This window comes from Schistocerca cancellata, chromosome 5 (assembly GCF_023864275.1).
Source record: "Schistocerca cancellata isolate TAMUIC-IGC-003103 chromosome 5, iqSchCanc2.1, whole genome shotgun sequence".
In the NCBI taxonomy this organism is placed as follows: Eukaryota; Metazoa; Arthropoda; class Insecta; order Orthoptera; family Acrididae; genus Schistocerca; species Schistocerca cancellata.
The window spans coordinates 827,305,322-827,317,737 of NC_064630.1; the positions used below are offsets into that span (position 1 = coordinate 827,305,322).

General features: G+C 43.2%; 1 protein-coding gene across 3 annotated transcripts in view; it reads left to right on the forward strand.

The window, feature by feature from the left end:
- Positions 1-12,416, forward strand: part of LOC126188332 (uncharacterized) — a 426,405-nt gene that overhangs the window by 219,792 nt on the left and 194,197 nt on the right. The window contains exon 4 of one of the 3 annotated variants that reach the window (XR_007537859.1): positions 9,336-9,471. The exons of the other annotated variants lie outside the window; for them this stretch is intronic. The gene's annotated coding sequence lies outside the window, so the exon portion shown is untranslated. Of the gene's footprint in view, positions 1-9,335; positions 9,472-12,416 lie in introns of those variants that run through there. 3 annotated transcript variants of the gene reach the window in all.

The window sequence follows — 12,416 nt, forward strand, 5'->3', positions numbered from 1 at the left end:
ATCAATCAACACCAGGATCAAAGATCATAAGAGACATTGCAGGTTGGGGCAGGTGGAGAAATCGGCCGTGGCAGAGCACACAATAAGTGAGACCGACCACGTAATAGAATTCGCCGACACGGAAGTTCTGGCTGCAGAGAAGCACTATCACAGCCGCTTGTTCAGAGAAGCTGCAGAAATCCTCAAACACGGGAATAGCTTCAACAAGAAAGAGAAAAGCCTTAAGGTAAACGGATCCTGACTTCCCGAACTGCAGCGAACGACTGTTGCAGGTAGCAAGAGGAGAACCGCACCGGAAATGACCGAGGAGAAGCCCTCGGACGTAGGCGCGCCAGGTACATATAGTCTGCGGCCGCGAGCTCGCCTCCAGTTCACCACCGGCAATGAAGGGTGAAGCTTTGGTAATGCCAGCAACTCGTGGTGGCGAAACGTCAGTGAAATCATATTTATCCATATTTTCCACATTTTTCGTATTTTCACCTGTTTTACATATTTTTCAACCATTTTTGTATTATTCCACAATTTTATCCATTTCTAACTGGCGGACTATGCAGCTGGGCAGCTTGGGGAAAGTTTGCAGACTGTGTCTGTTTGTTAACAACACTTTAATAGTGCTTCATTCGAGGCACCAGTAGAGACCACACCTAAGCAGATATGCAAGTACTCTTACTCCACGTCAATTTTACGTATTTTTCACCCATATTCGAATTTTTTCCGTATTTAGACGATCAGCCTGTTCACACATGTAGGCGTACTGTGTGCATCTGTCAGCACAGTGAGTCTGGCCTGGTGCGAACACCTACAGGGGTACCACAGGCCGATATGTAAGCTGTTGCAAAGTCATTGCTATAGTGCTACATTGTCTCAAAGCGAGCTCCTTCTCATATTGGTGGAAATCATGACGTCATAGAAAAGTTCTGATGCTTCCAATCAAAGATTCTTTGTGTGAAGCGCAGCACTACAAAATACGCAATTAGCGAGGTGAGCAGTATCTCAAATATTCTCCCAAGTGCCGGCCGAGGTGGCCGAGCGGTTCTAGGCGCTACAGTCTGGAACCGCGCGACAGCTACGGTCGCAGGTTCGAATCCTGCCTCGGGTATGGCTGTGTGCGCTGTCCTTAGGTTAGTTGGGTTTAAGTAGTTCTAAGTTCTAGGGGACTGATGACCTCAGAAGTTAAGTCCCTTAGTGCTCAGAGCCTTTCTTCCAAGTAGTCTGCGAGGTAGTCCACTCATCCAAGTCTTGACTTGTGCAGAATATTTTGAAAAATGAAGAAATCCCAGGACACTTGCTGAATCCAAAATCTTTTATTGTGTAGACGACCAGTTTTGGAACACTTGGAAGTTCCTTCAGCTGGTAATCCAAATCAAGCAGGGGGAGGGGCGGTTAAGGGGGGGGGCGACGGCTGTTATACCGGTCAGACTCGGTGAAACGTGGCTTCAGGGTCAGGAGGACAGCTTCACTTGTGCACGTTTCAAGCAGCTTCTGCGCATGTGCAACTGGGTTTGGTGAACAACGTGCACAGTTCGAAGTGTGCTCTACTACCCCTTCCCACTCTACTACAAGTTTACGTCAGTGCCACGAGGTGGCAGGACACTGCAGCAGACTTTTATTTATGTCTGTCGTAAATCCCGCTACGCGGTAGCACACTCCACGGATATGCCAGTTCACTCACTATATTGTAGTATTATATCGGACTTCAGTAAAAGTTATAGTTATACTAATATAAAAACATATTTCGTGGGATTTTGAATGAGATATAGTAAATGAAGTTCTGGATTTTATCACAGAGTAATCCATTTGTGGTGCTGAGTACCATACAGCAGATCATCGTCGACTCAGAGACTAGCATTCATTCATGCTTCTGACATCTGTGGACCTTTCGGTGGGTCAGGTTTATCTGCGCTGTAGGCCCACATTATACGTTTATCCGAACATTCAAGAAAAGCTGTCTCACTGGTTACTCTGATATTCACTTAAATTTGGGGGTCGAGGACGGCATCCTTTTGGCCCTCGTGGCTCTCACTGCCTCATTTGTATTCTAGTCAAGTTACCTTGTAGGTAGATAGTACTACTTGAATTTAATAATTTCGCAAAGGGCAGTTTGTGTTTGGGGCTGGTTGTCTACTGTGCAGGAATCGGCTTTCATGTGGAGTGTCAACATGGACTGCATTGAACCTGTATTAAGCGCTAACACGAAAGAAAAGTTAGCCGCAAAGAAACAGGGCATTCCAGACCATCAGTTGTCTGAGAAAGTGACGAAATCAAATAAGTGTGACTACAAGCGAATATTTAACAAAGAAATATATAACAAGCGTAAGTTGTTATGGGGGTGCAACGTAAGAATGCCTGATTTTCAGCGCAGAAGTAAATTCGTTAACTAGTGCATGAATCAGGGATTTTGACATTTGCCCAAAAAAAATAAAAAAGCACGGAAACTCCCATTCTGTCTCGGAAGCTGGCAGAAAACCCAAAGAGATTCGCTTCATACATAAGGCACACCTGTGGCAAGATGCAATCCATACCTTCACTGCCCGATAACTACGGTGAAGCCACTGATGACACTGCCACTAAAGCAAAGCTATTAAACACGTTTTTCCGAAATTCCTTCACCAAAGATGACAAGTAAATATTCTTGAATTCCAATCAAGAAAACTGCCAAGAAGAGAAACGTAGAAGTAGACATCCTCGGTGTAACAGAGCAGCTAAATTCTCTTAATAAAAGCAAGACCTCTGGTCCAGATTGTATACTAGTCAGGTTCCTCTCAGAGTATGCTGATACAATAGCTCCATATTTAGCAATTATATACAGCCGCTCGCTCACAAAGGTCCGTACCTAAAGACTGAAAAAGTGCTCAAGTCACACCGATACCCAAAAAGGGAAGTAGGAGTAACCCGCTGAATTACAGGCTCATATCACTAACGTCGATTTGCAGTACGGTTTTGGAACATATACTGTGTTCGAACATTATGAAGTACGTCCAACACATAGCACGGAATCAGAAAATATCGTTCTTACGGAACAGAACTAGTCCTCTATACTCATGAAGTAATTAATGCTATCGACAGGAGATGTCAAATTGAATCCGTATTTTTAGATTTCCAGAAGGCTTTCGACACCGTTGCTCACAAGCGTCTTCTAACCAAACTGCTTGCCTCTGGAATATAGCCCAGTTGTGCGACTGGATTCGGGATTTCCTGTCAGGTCACAGGTCGTAGTAGTAGACAAAAAGTCATTGAGTAAAACAGAAGTAATATCCGGCGTTCCCCAAGGAAATGTTATAGGCCCTCTATTGTTCCTGATCTGTAATGACGACATAGGAGACAATCTGAGTAGCCGTCTTAAATTGTTTGCAGATGATGCAAACCGCCTTGTAAAGTCATCAGATGACCAAAATGAATTGCGAAATGATTTAGATAAGGTATCTGTACGGTGCGAAAAGTGGCAATTCACGCTGAATAAAGAAAACTGTGAAGTTATTCACATGAGTAGTAAACAAAATCCGCTAAATTTCGTTTACGCGATAAGTCACACAAATCTGAAGGCTGTAAATTCAACTAAATACTTAGGGATTACAATTACAAATAACCTAAATTCCAACGAACCACATCTTGTGGGTAGAGCAAATCAAAGACTGTAATTCATTGGCAGAAAACTTAGAAGGTGCAACAGATCTGCTAAAGAGATTGCTTACACCACGATTGTCCACCCTGTTCTGGAGTACTGTTGTGCGGTGTGCGATCCCATCAGGTGGTACTGACGGATAACATTGAAAAAGTTCAAAGAAGGGCAGCTCCTTTTATATTATCGTGAAATAGGGGAGATAGTGCCACAGGCATGATACGTGAATTGGAGTGGCAATCATGAAAACAAAGGCGTTTTTCAGTGCGACGGGATTTTCTCATGAAATTTAAATCACCAGTTTTCTCCTCCGATTGCGAAAACATTCTGTTGGCACCCACCTACATAGGGAGAAAAGATCATCACGACAAAGTAAGAGAGATCAGGGCGCCCCGTTAGAGAGTGGAACGGTAGACAGACAGCTTGAAGGTGGTTCTTTGAACCCCCTGCCAGGCACTTTATTGTGAATAGCTGAGTAATCACGTAGATGTAGATGTAGATGTCGAAACAATATGCGAAACGGAGAGTAGCTGAAGCTTAACCATTATTACGTTCTTTTCATAAACTGTACTTAATTATGTACAAAACAACAAAATTCCATAAAAACAACTCTTCCTGACATTGAAACTTCCTGACAGATTAAAACTGTGTGCTGGACCGAGACTCGAACTCGGGACCTTTGCCTTTCGCGGGCAAGTGCTCTACCAGCTGAGCTACCCAAGCACGACTCACGCCCCGTCCTCACAGCTTTACTTCTGCCAGTACCTTGTCTCCTACCTACCAAACTTTACAGAAGCTCTCCTGACATTGGCTGTAGTTGTATAAATATGTTGATAAGTATAACTGTCGTACAGCAGATGCTATTACTTCGCACTCTCATATTTATCTTGATTTAGAAATTTGTGAACACCTAAGTGTGCACGTACTACCCGCCATTGCCCATAATAAGAACTCTTTGTGGAGAGTAACCACAAATACCGATTCAGCAACGGCTGAGATAGTCGTACAATTAAGGTGTGGCTATCTGGTCGCCTACAGAAGGAGCACCCCACCCACCTCTCAGGGAGGAGGGAAAGGGGGGGGGGGCAGCTCGCCACAGCGGGTTAACTTTGCTGATCGTTGAAAGTAGCAAGCACTCTCCTCACCTTCCCCTTTTTTTCTGGACCAACGAGAAACAATGTCCCCAACCCCCCAACCGTCATGCTTCTAAAGTTGCGCTTATGCGTGTACGACACCATTTTCAGCCAGGCAGCTCTCCCACGTAGAAAGAAGACAATTATAATCACCATATCTAAACAAAAAAAGCTAGCTATGTTGTCACTTTTATTAACTACAGGAAAAGCCAAGTATAACTATCGCTATTAACATAATTTCGAATGATCTCTAGAATTGCAAAGACACATGCTGAACATCTAGTTCTTTGCAGTAATTAGAAAAATTAATGCTCCGAAAACTTACCTGTGCATTAATAATGCGTAACATCGCATACATGTGTACGGTTTTAACAGTGGAAAGACAATAAATAACCGCTAATCTACCACAACACGATATTTACTCAAATAAACCCTACAGTGTCATTAATTAGTGGCGATGCTACAATATCCATAAATACAATTCTGTAGATGAGATCCACCAGCGCTCCAAGACAGAATAAAAATATAACACTCGCAATAATAGTGTCCAATGTCACTATAAGCCTCGTAAATAGATGCGGAAATACGGCGAAGTGTAGAAGTCCTAGGCACACGCAAATGAGTCTCAGCAAAGGTCACAGTGACACAGAAACAAACTGTATCCACATATACAGTCAGTCATAAACTCACAGAGGCCGCGGCACCTAACTCACGATATGAGAAACTCTCTAGTCGCATCTTTTGCCTAGCGCTGCACTACACGAATAGCGTCTTTGGTTGGAAGCAGCAGAATTTCCTTCGATGTGACACAATCTAGCAACGTGGTGATGGCTTAGCAGCGTATTTATCCGTCCCAGTGTCTTACTTTTTTGCGTACGGCATATTTGGTTGGAAATCGATTGTGTTATGACGTCATTAATATGAAATGACGTTATTTCTATCATGGTGTTCATTTCTAATACTATGGCGTCAGCCACACTAGTAACGAACTGATGGCTTGGCGGTGGTACATAAATCGGGCCCGCGCTGCATTGTGATTGGCTGACAGCATCATGACGTCGACACGTCGTCGGGAGCGTTGAGGTGGATATTGCATAACTGGATAAAATGCGAAACTTGACGGAAATAGAGTACTCAGATATCTGCCTATTTCTGATCTCTGCTGGCTCCTCGAATGACGAAACATTAAACTATTGTTATCAAACAGCCGTAGCCTAGGCCTAACTTAATTTGTTATCAACAAATACACACGGCCTACAGACTCTCCTTCCAGAGTGCTACAAATGGAGAAAATTGTGTAGAGATAAGGAATAATTACGATAATGGCATTTTATTGATTGTTATTAACAAATACAACCAAGTGGTGTGACTTAATGTAATTTGTTACTAACAAATAGCACGTCATGACCCTGTCTGTGCTGTCCGGCTTCGAAGTGAACGCCTTCCACTTCCATTCAAGTACCCCATTTACAAAGCGTGGTATGGGGGTGGAGGGGTGCCCATGTCTTATTGGTCTAGTGAGTCTCCCGCCATTTTATTCTGCTCTCGTAGGCTGAGAGGAAGAGGAAGGTCTTTCCCGCCAATTTTATTTACATAACCACTATTGAGTTGCGTTATAACCTTGAATATGAATCAATTTCATAAGATATGTGGGAGTTCCCCTCAGTGACCATGATTAATTGCTGATGTTCTCCACGGGGGGCGGGGGGGAGAGTGATGTTGGGGGTGGGGGGGGAGTGGTGTTGGGGGTGGGGGGGGCGGGTCAACAAGGAGCCCAAGTGCGTAACCTGGCATTGGAAGTCCTTATCACTGTAACCTTGTGCTAAAGGTCAAGGTCATGTCGTAAGCACGCTGAATACGTACTCCGGTGAGCGTGCGGGCCTTTTGGTGTTTCCATGACGAACAAGGCAGAGATATATTGTAGAAATGTCCTGTGCAGAAGGTCTATAATTATCTGTTTGGAATGGCAGGAACAGTCTTGTTGCTACCATATGCGCAGTAGGATATCTTTCACAAAGTACGGCTACATGTATATTAGGTTCTGCAGATACTTGTGGCCGTTTTAAGCTCACATCAGTGAAACAGGGACCAATGTCGATATTCTTGAATAGCATATTGACATTTTGACGGGCCCAAATCGTTGTTTATCCACTTGCATGGTGCAGTGTCGTTGCTATTTCTGAACTTACTTACCTCACTGGGCTGCTCTGGACGACTGCCCGACCAGAAGCGGCGTGTTCTTTGGTTCAGTGTGGAAAGGTTGTTTAAAAGACAGGTTGTGCTATGCGTGTCAGCAGGATGCAAAAATGTTACTGTCTCACAATTGACAAGAGGATTCATTCCGTCAGGCTCCACTGAAGCTTCATAAGATCTTGGATTGGGGCTCATTCGCAGCATCGTGAGAGACAAGATAGATTTCCGTGTGAAATGACTGTGAAACATTTTAATCTGTCGCATTAGCTCCATAGTAAGGATCGCCACTGGGATACGTCCCACAATGCGAACATTGTCTGCAAAACATAGATTTACTGAGATGCCCATTAAACAATTTTTGTTTGAGCCATCAGACATCAGACAGTTTTGACGACGACGGCCACCAATTGCTCTCCTGTGCCATTCTCTTCACCTTAGGGTAGCACTTGCGATCTACGTCCTCAGTCACGTGCTGAAGGTATTCCAGACACTATCGTCGTCTACAGTTTTTACCCTCTGCTGCAGCGTCTTCTACCGTGGAAGTTATTCTCCGAAGTCTTAACACACGACTTATTATCTTTTTCTACTCAGAGTTTTCCACATGTTCATTTATTCCCAGAATCTTAGGAGAACTTCCTCATTCCTTAACCAAACAGTGTACCTTCTATCAAACCGCGTCTCAGGCATTTCGATCCTCTTTTGTTCTGGTTTTTCTATAGTCCACCATCCACAAACATACAATGTTGGGCTCCAAACGTACATTCTCAGAAATTTCTTCCTCAAATCAAGGCTTATTTTTGTTGCTGGAAGACTTGTTTTGGCCGAGAACGCCCTCTTCCCATGTGCTAGTCTGCTTTCAACGTTCTCCTTGGTTCGTCAGGCAAAGATTATTTTGCTTCAAAGGTAAATGAATTCCTTAACTCCCCTACTTCGTGATCACCATTTTTGATGTTAAGTGCCTCGCCGTTCTCATTTCTGCTACTTCTCACTATTTTCAGCCTTCTGCGGTTTATCTCAGTTCATATTCTGTACTCATTAGCTCGTTGATTCTATTCAACAGATCCTACGATACTTGTTCACGTTTACTGTGGATAGCAATGTCATCGGTGAATATTATCATAGATATCCTTCTCCCACGAATTATAGTACTACTCTTGACGATTTCTTTTATTTCTGTCATTGCTTCTTCGATGTATAGATTTAGGGGTGGAAGCAGCATTCCTGTCTTAGCCCTCTTTCTAACCGGAGCAGTTCAATCTTAATCTTCTAGTCTTATTGTTCCCTCTTCGTTCTTGTACATACTGTGAAGTTTTCTCGTCTTTCCCTACAGCTTAGCGGATGTTCATAAGGTACGTGAGAGGGTCTCTTTAAACTTTGAACCCTACTGGTATGCACTTGCAGCTATTGGGCTAGTGTTAAGGAAGCAGTTGATATTGAATTAGCAAGTAACCTTATAAATAGATGCCGGCCGGAGTGGGCGAGCGGTTCTAGGCGCTTCAGTCTGGTTTGTCGCAGGTTCGAATCCTGACTCGGGCATGAATGTGTGTGATGTCCTTAGGTTAGTTAGGTTTAAGTAGTTCTAAATTCTAGGGGATTGATGACCTCAGTTGTTAAGTCCCATAGTGCTCAGAGGCATTTGAACCATATAAACAGAGATGGAGGTTTTTGTTCGAAATCTGCATGGAAACCTGCTATCTCGCTTGTCAATAGAACAGAGAACTGACTCAATGCTCCCTGACCGATTCGTTATTAATTTCACTATCGATAACTCCTTATGTCTGTCACCTTTGGTTTGTGATGGCGCTAGTGTTTACACTGTGTGTGTGTGTGTGTGTGTGTTATGTTTCGGTAGTTAACTGTAAACCGCCACGTCACCCTCCTAGTACTTTGTATGCGAACACAGGTCTTTCGTTTCCATCTGCAATTTCGTATGTTTTATGATACCTTTGAAGTAGCTTTGTAACAGCACAGTCTATAAATAAATAAAACTGACAGTATGTGCATCGTTAGCTACTGGATGCAACATACAGTTAGGCCCCTCTGTCTCTTTGCTCTAAGGCTACAAGTAGCGCCCCTGCTGCCACGGTGAGCAAAGCTCCACATCTTGGAATCTTGGCTGGGCTACGGCAGCTACAATGGTGAAAAATCAGTAAAGATTTATTCGCTAATTTCTAAACGTTGGCTACCGCTACCCAGACAGAAATAAACGCCAAAAAGCTGAACACGCATGTTTTGTTGCTGTTTTAGACTCTGCGAATCTACTTTTAAGTAATAACTTTAATGCAAACATTTGGTTACGTTATGTTCGTATTTTATGTATATATGGGACTTTGTTGGCGAGGTGACTGTACACAGCACTGATTCCCAATGGAGCGTACATTCTGTTTCAGTGAACAGCTAACGGGCAGTATATGCAGCAGCCTTCCCATCGTGTGCGACGCCCTAGCCGACACCAATACATTCCCTGGAAACCCCAGCATCTACTACATCTGTGTCAGCGACGACGGCGTCGAAATCTACCCCTCTTTGTACAGATGCGCACACGGAGGAATTTACAACCCGAGCACCTACCAGTAAGTGCAATGCGTTAACTATCAGCAGGACACACCTGCTTCAGTTAAACCATTGTTGTTGTGTATGGCATGAGACGACTTTTATTTGTGCTTTTAGTCTGCGATAAAAGAAAAACTGTGTAACATTAATTCTAAAAAAAAAAGGCTAACGATTTTCATTATTTTGATACACAATGTTCTACAGCTGACTCTGGAAAACACAATTTCCGAAATCTTCTGGAGCTCATTACAACAGATATTGTGCTGAGGGTTGTGGTGTGGAAATCGCATTTATTTTAGGTTCTTTGCAAGCCTGCCATGTGATATTCCCCGGAATCAGAACATAGAAGGCAAATTAACATTATTATCAAAATGCTCATTCAGTAATAAATACAATAACCTGCTATGAAATAGATTGTTAAGTGTGTCGCAGAACATACTCTAAAATGGATGACAAGTAATTTAATCACCTTATCTAATAAGAGAATTAACATGGTAAGAATATATATGAAACTTCAGATCACTATGCAAACGCACTTGCTTTACCACCATAATGAATTAAGTCGTTGCATACTCCCCACGCTTTCGTCATCGGCTTGAAACACGTCCTCCTTGCAGGTAAACTAGCCAGGTGGTCTCATCCTCTGTCTCCCATAATTTCTTCTTTAATTATTGCGATTGGAAGGTTGGTGGTCCTCGCCCCCAAAAGTCACATATATGTAACATTATTGTCCCATATTTGTACACAATTTCATCTCTATCTCTAGCGAATTTCATCCTGTGGTTTCGTTTTCAGACAGATCCATGTTCATAGCGGCCGTCTTATCTTCTATCTTCAATGATATAATTTTGGACCTACACTCATCGACTATGTGGATATTGTATGAGCAATTTGTTGGGAGTACAGTTAGCAGAAATGCAGTGATAAATTAAAACATCAAACATGATGCGGCAGTTTTCCACGGATCCAGTAATTATGACTTGATATCTATTGAATTATGTGTAGTACAATGACATAATTTTCGACGTGCGTTCAACCGTATATGTGTATAGGCCTACTGCCTGCAAAACGTGTGGCGAATAGAGTTCGTAATAAAGAAGTCGTGTCTGTTGTGGCAGTTTCATTGTATAAAAACTAAACTACACTCTGCGCGAACAGGCCATGAAGGATGCGGATATGGAGGGTCAGCACACCGCTCTCCCTGTCGTATGTCAGTTTACGAGACTCGAGCCACTACTTCTGAATCAGGTAGCTCCTCAGTTTGCCTCACAAGGGCCGAGTGCACACCGCTTGCCAACAGCACTCTACTGACGGCATGGTCACCCATCCAAGTCCTAGCCGAGCCCGACAGCGCTTAACTTCAGTGATGTGACGGGGACCGACGTTACCACAGTTGCAAGACCGTTAGCAGTTTTACTGTATTGCAGCGAAAATGTATTACACTTTGCGACCGAACCGCTGAATCTTTCTATCAGTAAATGGGGTATGTTCTCCACTGACTCGGTTGTTTTAACCCCCACCACTGACGGAATGACCCACTTCCCAATTCCGTATGTATAAAACCAATACGGACTTGTAGCTGTCACGCCTTTGCGCTTACTGCTACGTATTTTAACTGTAAATAGCTCAGTCCCAATGGTAAGAGGCAGTAGTGAATTCACGTAGTTAATATTTGAATCCAGCACAGCTGCCACAAGCTCAGCTCAATTTTACTCCACTCCTACCCTCGCCATTGCACCACATTAACTAGGTGCTACGTGGACCTTGCTAAATTCACTTGCGTATACGTTTTTGACCGTTACTCGCCAGTATTTACCTAATGAATAGTACACTCCTTACCGGACTATTTCCCTAAGAGCTGTGATGATTGAACGGGTTCGATCCACGGCCTACAGTGCCCTACAGTTCACATGGTAACACTGCCTACCTGACCCACTTAACTTGGTAGTGAGCTTATGTATCCAATCACCACTGCTAGCAGCAGTGGATAATCCTATCAGCACGACGAGAGCAGCAGACTTACCGTCGAATCCTCCTGAAAATACTTATAACTACGGTCGCCAGCTCTGAAGGAGCAAAAGAATAAATCAATTTTTGGGCTCGTTTCAAAGTGAAATGGCTTGAGTTGAATTTAAACTTAATTCTGAATATTACTATTTCTGATCATTCTAGATGATTCTACAAAGCAAATACTCTCTCAATTTCTGTGAGTTGGCTTGGTAATTACTACCAAGACAGGTTATGCAACTTCGTTTAACAAAATTCTATCCTTCAACTTATTTAATGATTTTGGATATTACTCTTTGGACCATTGATACAGAATTAGTTAAGTGACTTTACTTGAAAGGTTGCTCAGAAAAATTTAAGTAACTGTAAATAGGCGACTCATTCTGGTGTGACCATTGCTCTTTTCAACATTCTTATACGCTAAAGTATTCTACAACCAAAAGAATTGTAAATGAAAGAGGCGATGGTGGCCTCAGTCTGATTTCACTATACTATGTTTGAGGTTACTACACTTTACAATGAACAACATGCGTCGTAATTTTACTCATTACTATATTCTGTCCTCTGCACTTGCATAAAAGAAAACTGGTATTCTCCTTTTACATGTATACAAAGTTCGACTTAACAATTGCAAGCAGTCTTGCCTTGGCTAGACGTGTCGGTGCTGGTGGTGAGATGCCGGTGGCTAACGCAGCTCTTCACGCCTCATGCCCTTAATGGCGGCTGGAACTACGAGCTGTAGCACTCGTATAAGCTACTGCACGTCCGCCATAAAATCTGGGCGCAGGAACTCTTACAATCAGCCCCAGTGGCATAGAGGCAGCTTCAACAACCATTCGTCGCGTTTTACTCCAAAAACGGCGACGATATTCGCCTCTTCGCTGTTGCACAATCACTTTTGCGTGAGCACA